Here is a 19,397-nt window from a genome sequence, read left to right as displayed (position 1 = left end):
AAGATGTAAAAGTTGTTGATTGATGTCCCACCGTCAAAAAAAAAAAAATGTTTATGTAAGACGAGTAAACTCGGCTCTGGCACTTAAGCGTTGGATTATGTAAGACGAATTATTTCGGCTATGGCACTTAAGGTGTTAATTACTAACTGCTGTTCTTATCTTTCAGCAACTTTCTTCTAAATTGATTGATGCAAATAAAATTAAATAATATTTTATTTTCGAACCACGTCTGTCCCCTCAGTGAATTAATCTGTGTGCCTTCCTTGTGTAATGGTGAACATCAGGGTTATTGGTATTTGGTAAAATTGTTTCCCAGTGTACATATTTCCTGGGGTGGAAGTCCTCAGGTGGCGTAGTTGGTTTTCTATCTCAAACAACTCCTGGCGTTTTCGACCCACAAGTAGGCCGAAGTCATTTTTTATTTTTTTGCAGATTCTGAAACTGCAGACTGTAAGCTTTCAAATGTTGTGTCACACATTGTAATCTGAAAAAAGAAAAGAAAATTATGCTTATTTGAATGTTCACACTCCGAAAAGCAAGAATCTGATAAATCAGCACTCAAAGTTGGAGAGGTTTTTCACACCTAGGCAGCCAGGTAAGGGGGGAGTGGACAATAGCTCCTCATTTACATTAACCACTCACAAACCATTTCAGCTGTCAGTCTCTGTCAGATGGGTTGTGTGCACGACTACTGTACACAACCCAGTGACAAAAACAAAACAAAAAACACTTATCTTAAATTAGGGGTTCTCAAAGTGGGTCCTTGGGGTCCAGGGGTCCCCAGCAAAAAAAAAAAAGAATCACTTTCATATTTCATTTTCAATTCCATCCATAAGTCACAGAACAATCGATGGCCATGGGTTTCGTGCATTTCTGTAATAAAAGATCTTATGAAATGGGGGTCTATGGTCTAATTTTAGTTTAGGGGTCCTTGATTTGAGTTGTGGGTTAAATGGATACAATACTTTACTGCCCTTGCCCGAAAAATATGAGTAACAGCCATGTTCTCATGTCCTCCTCACTACAATGTGCATGCAGCGCTTCCCCAGGTGATCTCAAAAAACACCCCAACGGAACGGACATAGCGTTACATCTAGCCTATTGGTTTTATAATTCTGTCCATTTTCTGACATGTGGCCACAGCCTAACCCTAGCAACCAGCAGGCTAGCTAGATTAAGCTAGCTATCAGAGTATTGAAGGCAAAAGTCGACAACTGTATGCTTTAATTTAGACAATAGCACTACCACCATTTTGGCGCAAAAACGTCTCCTTGGCCCACGAGAGCAACAACAAAGACAGGCCAAAATGGCTTCTCTGTGTGCTTACAATGGTGTCACTTCTTATTTTAAGTCATTTGCTAATGTTAGCCAGAGCCATCCACAAACTGTTTGTCGATACACACACAACACAGACAGACAAACGGATGGATGGACACATGTCGGCTGACATCACCGATGACCTCACAGGGGGGCCTCCTCACTTAGGACACTCTCCAGCGCGTACTTCAAGCTTGCGAACTCCCTCGGGTCAGGGTGGCGGAAGTCGGGAACTCCGAGGATAGGTCATCGGAGTGTCTGTTCTCACCCTCTTGGGGGCTTCAGCTGTCATGTCCAGCTATACCGGGGGAATGGTTGGCCCGTGCCATTGGTCCCAACGTTCGCCGTGCCTACCTGAATGTGGTGCGTCCCTGTGGCGGGCTCGGCGGAGCCGTACCAGGTGCAGTCCTCTGCCTGCTCGGGGTTGGCAACCTGTGTCGCTGTTGTTGGCATTGGAGCAGGGGTCCCGTAGTTTGGGTCACTGGAGCTGCTGTGCTGACCTGACACTGATGAGTGATGGCTGGGGGTGGAACAGTAAGATGGCACCCGCCCAGAGGGTAGCATCTTCTGGGGTGATGGCATCGGAGACGGTACACGTGCCTGACCCTGATCTTGGAAGGCGCGGGGCACAGGTGAAACGGTGAACAATCAAGTCGCCAACCCTCTTGCCCGAAGACAGCGCAGTCTTCAAGGACAGGAACTTCAGGTCCACAGTTTCCAAGAGCTCGAATGGGGGACCCGAGAGACCCTCCAACACCGTGGCCAAGTCCCACTTAGGGAAGACATTGCGTACCCACGGCCGCAGTCTGCGCGCCCCTTTCATAAAGCGGGAGACCAACAGGAGGCTCCCCACCGGTTTCCCTTCGTTCTCCATGTGACAGGCCGATATGGCCGCTACATAGAAGTGCGGCCTGGCCTAGTGGCTGCATTTGGAGCGGCCTGCGTAGCCTGCGGCGGGCGGTTGCCCTGGCGGAGGCGTTGGCGGCGCTGTTGCGGCTGCAGCCGGAGTGCATGCGGAGTCCAAGAGGACTGTGTGGCGGGGGCGGTCTGGCTCTGTGTGGGCGGCCCGCGCCTTGGCTGGGGCCCCTTGCCCGAGGTGCGGCACCGGGGACTGGGCAGACCCCGAAGAGCGGCCCCAAGCCCGGTCCGGCCCGGCTGGTGGGCAGCGTGGAGCCCGCTGCCTACGTGACATGGGATCTCACGGCCGTCGAGTCCTGCCGCTGCCTCTCCAGCTGCTGGGCCATGTTCTCCACCGATGGCCCGAAGAGGCCAGACGGGGAGACAGGCGCGTTCAGCAGCCTCCTCTTCTCAGGCTCGGTGAGCTGAGTCAGAAAAAAGTGCCCACGCAGTAGGAAGCTAGGGGGGAGGGGGCTCGGCCCAGATGATGCCCAACATCTCCACGGCCCTGGCCATTACCTCCCTGAACTGCCTTTGATAAAGCTCGCCAGCGGAGGCGCGGGGCTCGTCCTCGAGGAGGCCGTTTCAGCCTCCTCGACCGGATTGTATTCCAGGCTGCCCGCGTCAGCCTCGTCTGACACCGGGGAGTTGCCCCACTGCATTGGGCAAGACTCCATCGAAGCCTGAGAGGCGGCGTGGCCTCCAAGCCCAGCCGGGCGGGAGGCGGCATGTCCCGGGGCCCAAGCAGGAGCTCGGCCTCCGACGGGCAAGCCACTGAAAGGCATCTCCCCGCGGACGGTAGTGCCCCGATGGCGGCGCGCCGACATGAAGAGTGCACCACATTTTCTGCAAAAGTGCGGGTCCGCCAACGCGTGCTCAGCATGCTCAGGCCCCAGACAGAACATGCACAGCTCGTGCGAGTCGTCGGTAGCCATCACGGCATTGTATTGGCTGCAGTTCGTGTCCATAGCTGGGTGAGACGGGTCCGTAGACACAGTCTGGTCAGCGAGGCGAAAGAAAAAAGCACAAAGTGATTTTCGGCTAACCTAGCAATGGCTACAAGCTACGGGGCGGGCAACTGTAGATGCTAGCGCTAGGCAGGCAGCTAAGCTAGCTATACACAACCCCGGCCGGGGAGGTAAGTTAGCTCAGGCTAGCGTAACTCAACAGCTAATAGCTAGCCACAGACTGGCTAGCTAAGAGACTACTACCAAGCTAGCTGTAACAGCATGAGAGAAAACTCTTAGCTTTCGCAGAGGGTCCTGCAGTTCCTGGCGATGAGGGCTGGTTTGACAAAGTCGTGCAATCCTTGTCGCCACTCCCATTTGGGTTGATGGAACACGAGGAGACAGGTGTCACTGCTGGCTAAAAGCTAACCGAAGCTAGTCGAGGGTCAAGGGAAAAACAGAACGTGTCTCAACAGGCTGCTGGACAAAGAAAAAGTGACGATATGGCAGTGGCGCGGCCGTGACGTGTCGTCACGGGGCGGAGCGGGTGCGTGCCCATGCCATGGCCATGGACGCCCCCAGGCGTAATGGATGGTTTTATGGGGTACATTTTTTGAGAAAATAGACATTGTCCAGTAGGGCGTTGCATGGAGCAACTTGGCATAGTGTGAGATTCCGAAGTTCGAAACGATTTATATACTTTGCAACGTTCATTGTTCAAATTTGGCTGGTGACTTATTAACACTTATTAACATAGGTTCCTGTGGTGTGATGAGTTCAAAATGCATGTTTATTTTCGGTTTCCATGGACTTTAATTTGTGCTTGTTTGTTGTTGTTTCTTGCCTTGTATTTGTTTGCCTGTTTGCTGGTTTTGTTTTAACCTGCTGCCTGTTTTTATTTCTGCTGAAAAGCACTTTGTAATCTCTATGTTTGAAAAGTGCTATAGAAATAAAGTCTTACTTACTTACTTACAGACACATTGATTTCCAAAAATACAGAGCTCAGAGATAAACTGCTGTCTTGACTAATGTAAGACATTATTATGTTAACAGGTCCAATATAGTAGTTAGGAGGAGCTGCCTTGGTGAAGGGCACCACAGTGAAAGAAGGGGATTGAACCAGTGAGCTTCCAGCAACAAGCCCACTTCTCTTCTCTTTAGGATGCCATGTAAATGGTGATGGTGTTACCTGAGCAGTGCATATGCAGGCTGTGAGAGGAATTGACCAACTCTGTTTCTACACACTCCCTCAGTGAAGACCCAGACTGAAGACAGGAAGACCTGATCCTCCATACAGATCTCCATGAGGAATCCTCTCTCCTCTCTGTTGAAAGAGCAGAGCCACAGTCCAGCTGTCTGCACACTACAGCTGCTGACTTCACGTTCCAGGTCGAGTCCCGATCATCCACTGGTTTCCAGTGTCCATGCCTTTTCATCTGCAGTTCACCAGTACAGCTGCTGGCTCCTCCCACCAACATGACATCACCAGGCTCTGATCAGAGACAAGAGAGTCAAAAGAAGTAAGATAAGACAAGTCACTTTGATTAGAACATAAATGAAGCCAAATCCAAGCTGAGCTTCTACCTGAGCATGCGAGTCTAACAGCTTTGCCAGATAAGCACGTGTTTCTAGCTGAGCCTGAACTTCCACAGTCCAGGAGAACAGACTCATTGCCTTCACACTGGAACTCTTTGGTCCACATTGGAGCCTCCCCTTCTCCATGGAACACCCCCTGGAGGACTGAAGGAGCCCCACAGCCAAGCTCCCTACAGACCACCTCTGCATCCTGCTGGTCAAAGTCAGCTTCACACACTGATGACCACGACTGGTTAGACTTCACCTCCAGTCCACCTGAGCACAGACTAGTCCCATCCACCAGCCTCACAGACTCTGGAGAGAGAGAGGGAGAGAGAGAGAGAGAGTTGCTGTAGAGTACTGCCTCAGGAAAACATGGAGGCTGTAAACACTGTGGCCAGCAGATCAGATCCGTGGTTGTACTGTCAGATTCCTGGTGTGAATATATGAACAAAAAAAGATAGCATTGATCTCATTGAGACTCACACTGTATAAACTAGAACGACCGCACCAAGATTCAAGATTCAAGATTTGTATTGTCACTCCATGGTACAAGTATCACGTGTGAAATTCTTGTGCTGTGGACTCCGTTTACAACATAGTACAAATATAACAGGGCATATGAGTGCAAAAACAACAAGAGACACAACAAGCAATAAGGCAGTATAGTGATAAGACAAGTCAGAGACAGTAGCATATTCACTGCACATAGGTGCACATGTCGTGTGCATACTTTAGACGTGCTTAAACATTTTAAATTCTGCGTATTTGACATACAGGTGCAAATAACATATTCCTTATTAAACATACAATTAAACTCGGCATTTTAAATTTGGCGTATTTGACATACAGGTGCAAATAGCATATTCCTTATTAAACATACAATTAAACGTTAGACATACGTAATGGTAGCAGCTACAGTACGGTACAGTGTGGCTACTACACTATTTGTGTATGTTAAGGAGTCTCGTGGCCTGCGGGAAAAAACTGTTCCTCAAGCGATTTGTGCGTGCTTTCGGAACCCTGTATCTTCTCCCTGAGGGTAGCAGGGAGAACAGGCTGTTGTGGGGATGGTTTGTGTCTTTGATGATCTTCAGGGACCTCCTGAGGCACCGCTGTTTATACAGTTCATGCAGATCTGGCAACTCACATTCTGTTACGTGCTGGGCCGCGCGTCTCACTCTCCGTAGCGCCCTGCGGTCCATGGTGGTACAGTTCCCGTACCAGGTGGTGAAGCCGCCAGTCAGCAGGCTTTCAATGGTGCCTCTGTAGAAGTCCCTGAGGATTTCTTTCCTTAGCCCAAATTTCTTCAGGCGCTTGAGTCCGTGTATTCGCTGTTGGGCCTTTTTGACGACAGTGGCGGTGTGGCCGGCCCAAGTCAGGTCCTGGTGGATATTGACTCCCAGGTACTTGAAGCTGTCCACCCTTTCCACCACTGTGCCGTTGATGGTGATTGGGGGGTGTGCGCCCCCCCCCCCTCCTGTAGTCTACAATGATCTCCTTGGTCTTGGAGACATTCAGAGAGAGGTGGTTGTCCTGGCACCATTGTTCCAGGGCCCCCACCTCCTCTCTGTAGGCCGTCTCGTCGCTCCCCGAGATCAGCCCCACGACTGCTGTGTCGTCTGCAAACTTCACGATGGTGTTAGAGGTTTGAGTCGCCACGCAGTCGTGGGTGTAGAGGTCGTACCAGAAGGGGCTGGAGACACACCCCTGGGGCGCTCCTATGCTGATGGTCAGTGGGGAGGAGGTGAGGTTGCCCACCCTCACCACCTGGCGGCGGTCTGTCAGGAAATCCAGGATCCAGTCGCACATTGCTGTGTTAAGTCCCAGGTCCTTGAGCTTGCATACCAGCCTGGAGGGTACTATGGTGTTGAATGCTGAGCTGTAGTCCACGAACAGCATTCTTACGTAGGTGTCCTTCCCCTCCAGGTGGGACAGGGCGGTGTGGAGCACGTGTGCTACTGCATCCGCTGTGCTCCTATTGGGGCGGTATGCGAATTGTAGCGGGTCGTGGTCCGGGGGGAGTGTGGGGCGGATCTTTGATATGACCAGCTTTTCAAAGCACTTGCTGGCTATTGGCGTGAGGGCTATTGGGCGCCAGTCGTTGAGGCTGGTCACTTTCTGCTGCTTGGGAATGGGGATGATTGTCGCTGCTTTGAAGCAGGAGGGAACTCGTCGGAGGGAGAGAGACTGGTTGAAAATGTCTGTGTATACGCCTGCCAGCTTGTGGGCGCAGGCCTTGAGGACCCGCCCGGGGATGCCGTCCGGGCCGGCCGCCTTGCGAGGGTTGATACGCAGGAACGACCGGCGCACCTCCATCTCAGTGATGGTGAGAGGGCGGTCTGGGTCTGTGGGGGGGGTTGGTGGTTAGGTGGGGATGGGAGGGGGTGGAGGTGCTGAGGGGTGGGGGGGAGGGGGGGGGAGGGGGGGGGGTGCTGAGGGGTGGGGGGGAGGGTGGGGGAGGGGAGGTGGGGGGAGAGGTGGCGGGGAGAGGAGGGCAGTGGGAGGGGGGGAGAGGAGGAGGGGTGATGGGGGGGCGGAGGGGGGGAGGGGTGGTGGGGGGGGAGGAGAGGGGGGGGGGAGAGAGGTGGCAGGGGGGGAGGAGGGGAGGTGGCAGGGGGGGAGGAGAGGAGGGGAGGGGTGGTGGGGGGAGAGAGGTGGCAGGGGGGTAGGAGAGGAGGGGGGGAGGGGGGGTGGTGGGGGAGGAGAGGAGGAGGGAGGGGGGGGTGGTGGGGGGGGAGAGAGGGGGGGTGATGGGGGGAGGAGAGGAGGAGAGGGGTGGGAGAAGGGGGGGGAGGAGGGGAGGCGCTCTGGCAGAGGGGTCGAACCTGGCGTAGAACGCGTTGAGTTCGTCTGGCAGGGTGGCCACGGTTATATGCCTCCGCCAATGAGTGAGCAGTCGACATCCATGTCTGTCCAGACGTGAGCCAAATGTGAAGAGATTCCATCAAGGTGTTACTGATTGATTGATTGATTGACTTTATTTGGTGAATGTCAACAAAGAGACAGGGGATCACAGACAATCACCGAGGATAAAAACACAATAAAGCCACTGGCTTATTTCCATTGCGGCCCTCAAACAAACAACAGAGGGACAAAAACATCACACGAATGGGAATCACCTTCTATACTCAAATTAAGACTATTACATTATTACTAGATTGAATAGGAATAATGGCACGCTTGAATATTATACAATACATAAACATTTGTTGTTACATGTAAGGAATTAACACGTTCACTGCCAATGACGTGTTAACACGTTTTCAGAATCCAGCTGTTGACTGCCAACGACGTGTTAACACGTTTTCAGAATCGATTTTTTTTTTTTGACGGTGGGATGTGCATCTAACCCTTTTACATCTCTTATATAAGTATTGGACGTGTACAATGTGTACAACCCATTCCACCGACCCACTAAGTGGCGACAAGGAAGGAGGAAGGCAAGCAAAAAGCAGTGTGACGAAGCCATTCTCATGAAAATGGATTGGCGAAAACGCTTTCGTTTTCGCGCTGATTGCTGGCAGTGCGGGATTGCAAATTTGCATAATAGATTACGGATGGAACACACTTTGAAACACGCAGCATAAATATGACCAGAATCGCAAAAGCTTCATCAAAGCTCTCAACCAAAACTCCAAGAAGCGAGCGAGTCCAACCAGACTTCCTCAAAGAGCGGCCGCGCAGACAGGCACAGCCGCACAGCAGCAGCAAAGCAGTGAGACTGGTGACAAGCTTGTGACACGGCGCTGCAGCCAAGAAGAACGCCCACGGAGGGAGGAGTTGGAAGCAGAGGGGAGTTTCCTGCTGTTATGGAGGAAATTACTGTTCAAAACTATTGTTTAGGTCTTACTGATGCCAAAAATGAATGGTTAAAGTGACTGTTCTATCGAATTTCACAAAAAGCCGTTTATCTCTGAATATTTTTTCTGACGCTGAAACCATGCTGTATTCAACTGCTAATGCTTACATAACTACTAACTCTACAAACTAACTCTTTTAGACAGAGAAAGCACACATTCTATTAGTTCTTTTGAGATATTGTGTGTTCACAAAATCTTAGCAGAAAAGAATCCTCGGGTCTTGAAAGATGAGCCAGAATCCTCAAAAAAACCCTCTGGCAGAACCTACCTACAGTAAAAAAAAAATGGCTGGCAGTGAATGTGTTAACATACGTATAAAACAAGAAAAACTAGGAGGGGGAGGGAGTGGGTTTGCGGGGAACGGGGGTTAGCAGTGGGAGGTGGGGGGAGAAGCTCGTCCACACAGGACTGGAGGCTATGCATATCACTCATAGCAGCATCCTTTACGGCTCCAATGAGTGTGACCGAGAGAAGGGGGTGGGGGGGTGGGGGGTGAGCGTCCAGGGAGTAGTTGCAAGTGCTGATAGGCAGGACCAGACAGCATGAGGGGGAGGATAGATTGTGTGGGTGTGTGCGTGTCTGTTTGAGTGAGTAGAAAATGTGGTCAGGAATGTCCATAATTGTCCTTGTGTGCTGTAAGCCTAAACAGTCAGATAGTGGGAGCCATCTCCTTCCCGGATGGTAAGCGAAAACATAGCGTCGCTATGGATACGGCCTCGTCCAAAGTCTTTATCTTGCAGGTGTTTAGGTGAAGGGTGAACTGTGGGGGGTTTTAGCTCCTCGTTTCCACAGGCCCCTCAACGGGGAGAATTTTCTTACACCAACAGGCAGTTTGGGGGTCCGAAAGAAAAACAATGATGGATAATTTGGTTATCCGAGTGGAAAGTATATTCCAAATCTTTCCCTCGGAGCTCATCTCTTCAACTTAAAACACTTCAGTCCCGTATTATTGCATCATCTCCAAGATCTCGTCCAGTTTTCTGTTCACGTCTGCAAACATACCATCCACCTTTAGTATGCATTCTGTGATCGAATTAGTCTGAGAGTTCACAACACGGGCCAATTCATTAATCATACTCATGAGAATGGCTAACTTGGGGCTTTCATTTATCCCCATTATCATGGAAATTTTGCGATAGACGATGACGATGCCAAAACCCATCAGCAAATGTCCTGCTATCATGAATCCGAATAGATAAACATCTTCGACGTCCTCAACGGTCAAAATGGCAAGGCATAATGTCTGCCATTTCATCCAGCTGTCCATTACATACCCAGCAGAAAAAGTACGATCTGGGCACATTGGCTCCCCGGAACCAGCATTCTTCGTGGAGATAATCTTATCAATTGCGTTGAGAGACCAGCTTATTAGTTCCATAATTCCTCAGGTTTTTGAAGAGACAGTGGAAAGGAGAAGCTTTTTGGAGCAGGGAGCAGGCTCTAGTGAAGTCAGAGGAAAGCTGGAGAGGGAGGGATTTGCGACCGTCCAGTCCAAGAGCGAGTCAAGAATCTGAGATATCGCGTTACCGAGCTTGAAAATGGCGTCACAGTGACCTTGACCTTTGATCACCAAAATGTAATCAGTTCATCTTTGGGTCCAAGTGGACATTTGAGCCAAATTGGAAGAGTTTCCATCAAGGCGTTCCTGAGATATCACGTTAACGGGCTTGCAAATGGCGTTTGTGAGGTCACAGTGACCTTAACCTTTGTGCACTGACCACCAAAATCGAATCAGTTCATCCTTGAGTCCAATTCGATGTTTGAGCCAAATTGGAAGAAGTCCTGTCAAAGCGTTCCTGAGATATCGTGTTAAAGAGCTTGGAAATGTGGTTAGTGAGGTCACAGTGACTATGAACTTTGACCTTTAACCACCAAATGTTCTCAGTTCAGACGTTTGAGGCAAATTTGATTAAATTATGTCGAGGCGTTCCTGAGATATCGCATTAACGAGCATGAAACAAGTGGTCGTGAGGTCACAGTGACCGTGAACTTTGACCTTGGACTACCAAAATCTAATCAGTTAATTCTTGAGTCCAAGTGGACATTTGAGGCAAATTCGAAAATATTCCATAAAGGCTTTCCTGAGATATCACGTTAGCGAGCGTAAGAATGGCATTTGAGAGGCCAGTGACCTGGACCTTTGATCACCAAAATGTAATCAGTTCACAAGTCGACGTGGAAAACCCAAATTGGAAAAAATGCTGTCAAGGCGTTCGTGAGATATCATGTTAACAATCTTGAGAATGGAGTTCAGGAGGTCACAGTGACGTTGAACTTTGATCTTTGACCACCTAAATCTAACCAGTTCATCCAGTCCAAGTCGACATTTGAGGCAAATTTGATGAAATTCTGTCAAGGCATTCCTCAGATATCGCGTTAACGTACATCGGATGGACGGACGGATGGACGGACAACCCGAATCCATAATGCCTCCGGCCTGGCTATCGCCGGCGGAGGCATAATAAAGGTAAAACAAACAAGACAAACTGTAGGAGACAGGAGGAGATAAAGGGTGGAAAGGCTATAAGTACTTGGCCATGAAGTAGTATTTGGGTGGAATATACCTTCAAAACTATATGAGTACTTTGACAGTAAGTAGTATTTGGGTAGAATATACACCCCTGGAGTATAAGATGGAGCCACGAAGAGCATCCATCAGTGAAGAAGGTCCCCCACTCAGAGTCTGATTCCCTGGTTCCTTAAGACACTTTCAACCCTTACTCATTCATCCTCTCGATTCATCCGTTCGTTTTGACCCCTTCATTCCTCCCCCTCGACCCCCTCATCCCTTGACCCTCAACCCCTTTCTCAAATAACAATTTAAATGTATCCTATCCTAAAAGAAAAAATAATAATTAAATCAATAAATAATAATAACAAATATACATCCATCATCAAGATTCAACATTACAACTGCTGCCGGTCGCATAAGGTGCTTATGTGTTTGCAAGAAATAATGTGCATGGGGTCCCCCGCAAGGGACGAGATACCAACCAGGCGAGCCATCCACCACCCCCAACCTCAGTCACCTGTCATTCTTAACCTCGTCAGAGTACGCCAGAATAGGTCCCAGATAGTTGAGAACCTCTTAAGCGAGTTGGTTCTCAGAGACCTGAGTCTCTCCATCTGTACAACAGAGATCATGTCCATCAGCCACACTTAAAAAGAAGGTGAAGAGGAGGACTTCCATTCCTTCAGAATAAGTCTTTTGGCGACAGTTGTCCCCAGTGTCAGAGCTTGATGCACAGGCTCAGTGTAGTAGAGGTCTGGCAGGACCTGGCTGGTTGTAAGGCAGCCAGGGATGATCGAGTCCCACCGACGTCCTCATTCATTAGAGAGGTAGTCCGCTGACGTCCCACCTGGAGCTTGTGGTCTCTAGTCTGCTGGAGCTTGTGCTCGCAGTCTCTCTCAGTGGTTTGATGCGCATTTATCCTAGAGATATGCTCGCTTTGCTTGCGGTTTCCCCTGAGGATTGACGAATGCGCAAGTGGGTTCCGAGAACCCAACAGCATTGAGGAGGTCCGATCAGACTCACAGAGTCCGTAGTGGTGCCAATCTCCCCTTCATGTATCATTGGCATATGAGGCTGGCTTATCATGTCTAGCTCACATAGTCTCAGGTACATCTGTCAGAATGTAGTCAAGTTTCGCTCTCAAACCAAACGGTCTGGTCCTAAAGCAGGGGGATGGGCCTGAAGGCTCCGGGTTCATCCGTGGCTATGGGAGTTGGTACTCGTGGATAAGAACACTGAACAGGTCTGACCCACGTTCTTGTGTGAACCTTATATAGCCTGGCTGGTTTGGAGGTATGAAATCACTGGTAATGGGGATCAGCCCCTGGTGGTGGCCATTGAATTGGTGGATGCGAAAGCTTTGTAATACTCAGTGAGGAATCAGAGCAGCCGAAGATGGCGAGTTCCGCTTCCGGGTGTAGGGTTATTTATTTGTAGGCCTTAGAGTACCAATCAAATATTTTATCCCAGAATCCCATTAGTGAAGGGCAGAACCAGAAGTCATGAGATAGCGTGTCCTCTGACACCTGAGACCTGTCACACAGTGGTGAGACAGAAGGGAAGATCTTGTGTAGTTTATGCTTGGAGTAGTGAAGATGGTGAGCGACTTTAAATTGAATCAGCTGGTGTCGAAGAAAGACTCCTCTCCCATATAATGTCAGATAAATCAATACCAAGTTCCCCCTGCCATGCTTCTCTAATCCTTCCAGTGCATGCCGTGTTGCAGCAACAGACATACAAATCGAAAGATAAAATGTTTGGTGTGAAGAGGGCTCAGCAATACATAGAAAAAAGCATGTTCATTTGGGAGCGCTTCAAACTTTCTGCAGGAATCTGAGCCAGTTCGGCAATGGGGATCCATTTTAAACAAATAGATAAATAAACAACTGACTGTCACTGTGGCAGAGGAAGGAAGAAACTGTAAACATTAGTCATAGTTGATGACATTGCTGGTGTTACCTGAGCAGATGATCTGCAGGCTGGAAGAGGAAGAGACAGACTCTGTTGCACACTCCCTCAGTGTAGAGCCAGACTGAAGACAGGGAGAACTGATGCGCCATACAAATCTTTTTGAGGAATTCTCTCTCCTTTCTGTTGAAACAGCAGACCCACAGTCCAACTGTCTACACACTACAGCTGATGACTTCAGGTTCCAGGCAGAGCTCCTGTCATCCACTGGTCTCCAGACTCCATGTTGTTTCTTCTCCAGTCCACCAGCACAGCGCCTGGCTCCTCCCACCAACCTGACATCATCAGGCTCTGAACAGAGGCAAGAGAGTCATTAGTAAAACAAGTAAAGTTGCTTTGATTAGAACAGAAATTAAGCCAAATCCAAGTTGCAGCTCCTCTTGTACCTGAGCAGGTGAGTCTAACAGCTTTGCCAGGTGAGCAGGTGTTTCTAGCGGAGTCCGAGCGTCTACAGTCCAGGAGCACGGACTCAGTGCCTTCACACTCGAACTCTTTGGTCCACATTGGAGCCTCCGCTTCTCCATAAAGCGCCCCTTGGAGGACTGAAGCAGCCCCACAGCCAAGCTCCCTACAGACCACCTCTGCATCCTGCCGGTCAAAGTCAGCTTCACACACTGAGGACCACGACTGGTTTGACTTCACCTCCAGTCTGCCTGAGCACAGACTAGTTCCATTCATCAGCCTCACAGACCCTGAAGCGAGAGAGAGAAAAAGAGAGAGAGAGAGAGAGAGAGAGAGAGAGAGAGTACCAAGATATTGGAAAGCGAGAAACCTCCCTAAATGTGTTGACAAAATACCAAGATTCCATGTGTCACACAAAGAGAAAAGTGCTGCTCCATGACTCACAGCGCTGGTCCCAGCCTGGAAATCCTCCTTATAGTCACGCGGCTTAGCACTTGATTTGGTGGATGTGAACATTTCGGTAACAGTTTACAATACTGGTGCACACATGTGCATGAATTGATGCTTAACTCATGATGAATTAAGCCATTAATTGATGCTTACCGCATCATCAACTAATGAAAGGTATGTTTGATGAACACACTGAGTCATATATGAATTATTATTAATTAAGTAGGCTATGCCAGAGCGAGTCCTTGCTCCAGGGAAGAGTTTGGGGACATGTTCACAAACTTGATAAATAAACGTGCTTTTATAACTCCAATGATGGTCTTCACTGATAAATATATATTTTGAATTGGTTCTCAAGTCATGACTGGAATGCATGCATTTTTGTTGCTATACTGTCCAAAAAGTGATTTCATGATCATCATCATTAGCTAATGATTTGGTAAATGGTAAATGGCCTGCATTTATATAGCGCTTTTATCCAAAGCGCTTTACAATCAGTAGATGGTCTACATTCACCCATTCATACACCAATGGCGGCAGGCTGCCACGCAGGGTGCCTACACACCATCGGGAGCAAGGAGGGTTAAGTGTCTTGCCCAAGGACACAACGACAGCAGCTGGGAGGGAGCGGGGATCGAACCGCCAACCCTTGCGTCATTGGCCGACCCGCTCTACCTCCTGAGCTAAAGCCGCCCCAGATTTTTGAGGATATCATTATGTCGTGACTTTACTTTCTGTGGCACACAACAATTAATACATAAGTATGTCGTGACTTTACTATCTGTGGCACACAACTATTAATTAATACATAAGTATGTTGTGACTTTACTATCTGTGGCACACAACTATTAATTAATACATAAGTATGTCGTGACTTTACTATCTGTGGCACACAACTATTAATTAATACATAAGTATGTCGTGACTTTACTATCTGTGGCACACAACTATTAATTAATACATAAGTATGTCGTGACTTTACTATCTGTGGCACACAACTATTAATTAATACATAAGTATGTCGTGACTTTACTTTCTGTGGCACACAACTATTAATTAATACATAAGTATGTCGTGACTTTACTATCTGTGGCACACAACTATTAATTAATACATAAGTATGTCGTGACTTTACTTTCTGTGGCACACAACTATTAATTAATACATAAGTATGTTGTGACTTTACTATCTGTGGCACACAACTATTAATTAATACATAAGTATGTCGTGACTTTACTTTCTGTCGCACACAACTATTAATTAATACATAAGTATGTCGTGACTTTACTATCTGTGGCACACAACTATTAATTAATACATAAGTATGTTGTGACTTTACTATCTGTGGCATATAACTATTAATTAATACATAAGTCACTTTGTGAGGCACAACACTATTAACTCATACATATGTGGTTCTTGGCATATAGAGTAGGGGTGGGCAACTATTTTTCATGGGGGGCCACATGAGAAACCCAGATTGTTGCCGGGGGCCGAACAAATAATGTCATGCCATAACCCATGGATGGGCAACTTTGATGATAGAGAGGGTCACAAAAAAAATTCCTCGCTACCAGATTTTGCTGAGGGCTGAACGGCGCCAGCGCGAAAGATTTGGGGCATTTGAAGACAGGTTTAGAGGGATAACTCATTTTAAATTAACAGTTGTGATGTCATTATTCAGTCTTAACCACCAATATTTGATCCTTTTCTCACTCACTCCTATGTCACCACCTGCTCTCCCTGCAGGGCTTGAAATTAACTTTTTTCACCACCTGCCAATATGGCTGCAAGATTTTAAAGTTACCAGCCAATTAGAATTTCCACTAGACGAAATGTTTTTCTTGAAATAAACCAGAATATGAGTGGGGTTAATTTAAGCATAAGTATCAGTAAGTGGCCCGGGATTCTCAAAGCCTGTGTTGAGGGTCACACAAGAACAAAAATGCACTCTTGAAGCTAAATAAATCCAAAACCAACAAGATAATTATTTAAATTTCTACTTCAATGTAGAACAGTCATTTCTTACACATGAGATTACTTTTAGCCTTTTAGTCATAAATATTATTGAAAGATATTCCATATTCCAGACTGAAATGCTATAACAGAAGAGTATTGGCCAGAATGACATGAACATTTGGACACTTATTCAGCGGGTATCTTGCATGTTGCGTTCAGGTGCACTGTCATTTTTTTTTTTTTTTTTTTTGCAATTCCATCGCGGGCCACACAGGGGGCGCCCGCGGCCATATGCGTTATACATTATCGAAATGTATTAGCCCAATGCATGCTGGGAGATTTCACATTTGTGGCTTTGGTAGGGAAGCCAGGCAGTGAACATTTGTTTGGGCAGAATGATCTCGTTTTCTCTCGCCTTTTCTTCTCCCCCACTGCACAGGTAGGATGATGCAACAGCCTCTGAATGTCACGGGCTCAAAACTGTCATGTTATAAAAAACTGTAATGTTGTTATATTACGTACGGTATAACAACTTTTTTTTCCATCGGACTTTGTGCCTGTCTGAGCGCACGAGAGAGGGAGTGAGAGAGAGAGAGAGAGAGGGTGACAAACAGCAGAGGAGAAGCTGTGCGTGGAATATCCGCGGCACACTGAATAAGGCCTGGTTTTCAAAAGCGCAAAGCGCTAAATTAACGCCAGGGGGGAAGATATCGTTAGGCCAGTATTTAAGGCCGAAACGCCCATTCTGGCACTGCGCCACGCCTGTTTGGCCTAAAGCGCATTTCGGGGCCTAAAGCCATGTTGCTATCTTCCCGAGGCAGGCGGAAGGCACGTTTTTTTGCGTTTAAGGCCAGTTTTGCCGCCTAAAGGCCTAAACATGGTCGTCCGTCAGAGCCTCGCCCCGCCCTCCCCGGATGACGGCGGGTGGAACGGACGGGGGCTGCTCCAAAATGTAACTCAGCGGCGACGATACGTGCGTGACGTCAGCAGTCCTTACCGTCCTCATCGTGGTAAAGTCGTCATGGTTAGATTATAACAAACTAGTTGTGTGGCTTAGCCTTCCCAAATGTTGAGGGTCGTTTTTTAGAATTTAATACATAGAATTGGGAACGTTACATTCAATTTCATTCAGACTGCCTTGCACTCAATCGCCGCCATTTTCCAGGAGGGAGGGTGTAGTGACGTCCTAGCGTGTAGGGCTCGCTGGCGCCGGCAGACGGCGAGACGGCTCCAATTCGAGGCGGACGGACGAGTCTGTTTAGGCGTTAAGGCCTGTGGAAGAATCAACACAGTCTCACAGAAAATTGTATAATACCAACGTTTTGGACCAACGTTGCTATTTTACAATTTCGGCTCGAAAATTGTAAAATAGGTTAGGATTAGAGTAGGGGGAGGGGTTAGAAACAGAAAATCTCCGTAAACCATGCCCAAACCACGCCCACCGCTGTAGACACATACGTTACCATTTTACAATTTATTAGCCGAAATTGTAAAATAGCAACGTTTGTCCACAAACGTTGCTATTTTACAATTTTTTGGGAGATCGGGTTGGGGAGAATAGGGCCCAGTGTGTTCATCAAACATACCTTTCATTAGTTGATGATGCAGTAAACATCAATTAATGGCTTAATTCATCATGAGTTAACCATCAATTCATGCAACTGTCTGCACCAGTATTGTAAAGTGTTACCGACATTTCTTACAAAAGCAAAAAAGAAAATATGTAACAATTTTGTTGCAATTCAATTTTTGATAGGATCCACCTCCAAAAAGTATGTTATAGTGGCCACCTTGGAATTTCAAAATCACGTCATAACGAAACCTATTTCTTACAATATCTCAGCCTCTAAACCACTTAGGATCACAATTTCAGTGTCTACACATACATTTTCAGGGCCAAGACATGTAATTTTAGCAATACAAAAATAGTCAGATTTATTTAAAAAAATCTGCCATCATGGAATTTCTTAAAACATGTGTAGACACTGAAATTGTGATCCTAAAGGCGCTGACAGGGTTCTGCGCAGCCTCGACTTGGAGCCTTGCCGCCGACTAGCGGCAACAGCGATACTGTGCATACTCGAACGCAGCAATACTGTGCATACTCGAACGTAACTCGGCGTGTTGGCTGCGGTACATGTCCAAAACACTAGGTGGCTTGTGGTACACTTATGCCAATTACATATGACGTTATCGTGTCATTTAACAAGAACTTAAGAACTTGCAATCATAGGCAATTGTACTAGTCCGGGAGCCGTGGGGTTGAACCTCGCTTCGTTGGATAAAGTTTTTTTCTCTGCTGATTCTTGTAGTTTGGGGGTATCTATTCAAAATACAGGAGGGTGCCCGGTGGGCACCCTTGAGCATTTTCAGATATTAACCCCTTAATTGCTAAAATTCCAGAAAATTAGGGATTTATGGGATTTCATGCAAAATACTCAAATCAAATGCATCCAATTTGTTTTCTCCAATGTCTATTCATAAAGGAGGTCATGTACAATGTATCTCATTCCACATGACATAATATCAACCCTTTTAGGCCGTGCCAGCAAAACCAACTGTTTATGACTATAGGGGTTGTGCCGGATGAGAACATCCATTGAGCCTTTGCTCATTGGCATGTAGAGATTCAGAGTAGATGATACACACTGGGAGGTGTGAAGGGCACATTTTGCTGCCGATGGTCTGATGGTAGTTAAGCCTATTTGGATCTTGAGCGTCCTACCCTGAAACATGCACAGAACATTGTGCATGGCAAACCAGGCACTCCACAGTTGCACTTATTGGAGTTAAAAGGGTTTTGCAGCCACACCTGATCATCTCCAAGTTTGCAATCTTCCGGTAGAGTGGTTGGGCTCAGTGACCTGTTGCATGTGTCTTTTTTTCCATCAAAATTCCTCAGTGTTCAATGCTAGTGGCAGATTTACATTGATATTTCAATATATTGCTTGAAAGTGGGCCCTCTTAACATTCTCAATGAATGCTTCATTCGCTGGCGGTAGAGCAGCTAAGTTTGGAGCAGACATGTGTCCTTTCCCATTCTTTTCCTCCCAGACAAGTAGCCTTGTGTGTGACATGTCTGTGCTCTCATTTATACCAGAACAGGCTGAGATGAAGGCAGTGGCTTGGTCGGGGACCTGCTGGAACGGTGCACCCACATTGCTAATGGCAGATAGTTCGTACAGTTTTGAGGACTTTGATGACAGAGCCTTTTCCCAACCCATAGTAAGACGCTACAGTGTCACATCCCAATATGGCATGGGCTGGTAAAAGGTTCTTCACAATTTGTGAAGGCTTGGCCAGTGTTGACTTGATGTCCGCTATTGCCCTTTCCTTGTGGGGCGATTCCATGATGTGTGGTGTACATCCAGTCCTTCCTGATGGTAATGGTGAAGGAGTAGGATAAACACATCTGTGTCATCAGAAACCACTGAGATTTGATGGGCTTCTCCAGCACACCTCAGATAGCCTTTTGGACAATGATGTGTCAGTTTCTTCCTGTTGATT

This window comes from Poromitra crassiceps, assembly GCF_964638095.1.
Source record: "Poromitra crassiceps genome assembly, chromosome: 14".
NCBI classification, from domain to species: Eukaryota; Metazoa; Chordata; class Actinopteri; order Beryciformes; family Melamphaidae; genus Poromitra; species Poromitra crassiceps.
Note: the sequence above shows the minus strand (reverse complement) of the source record.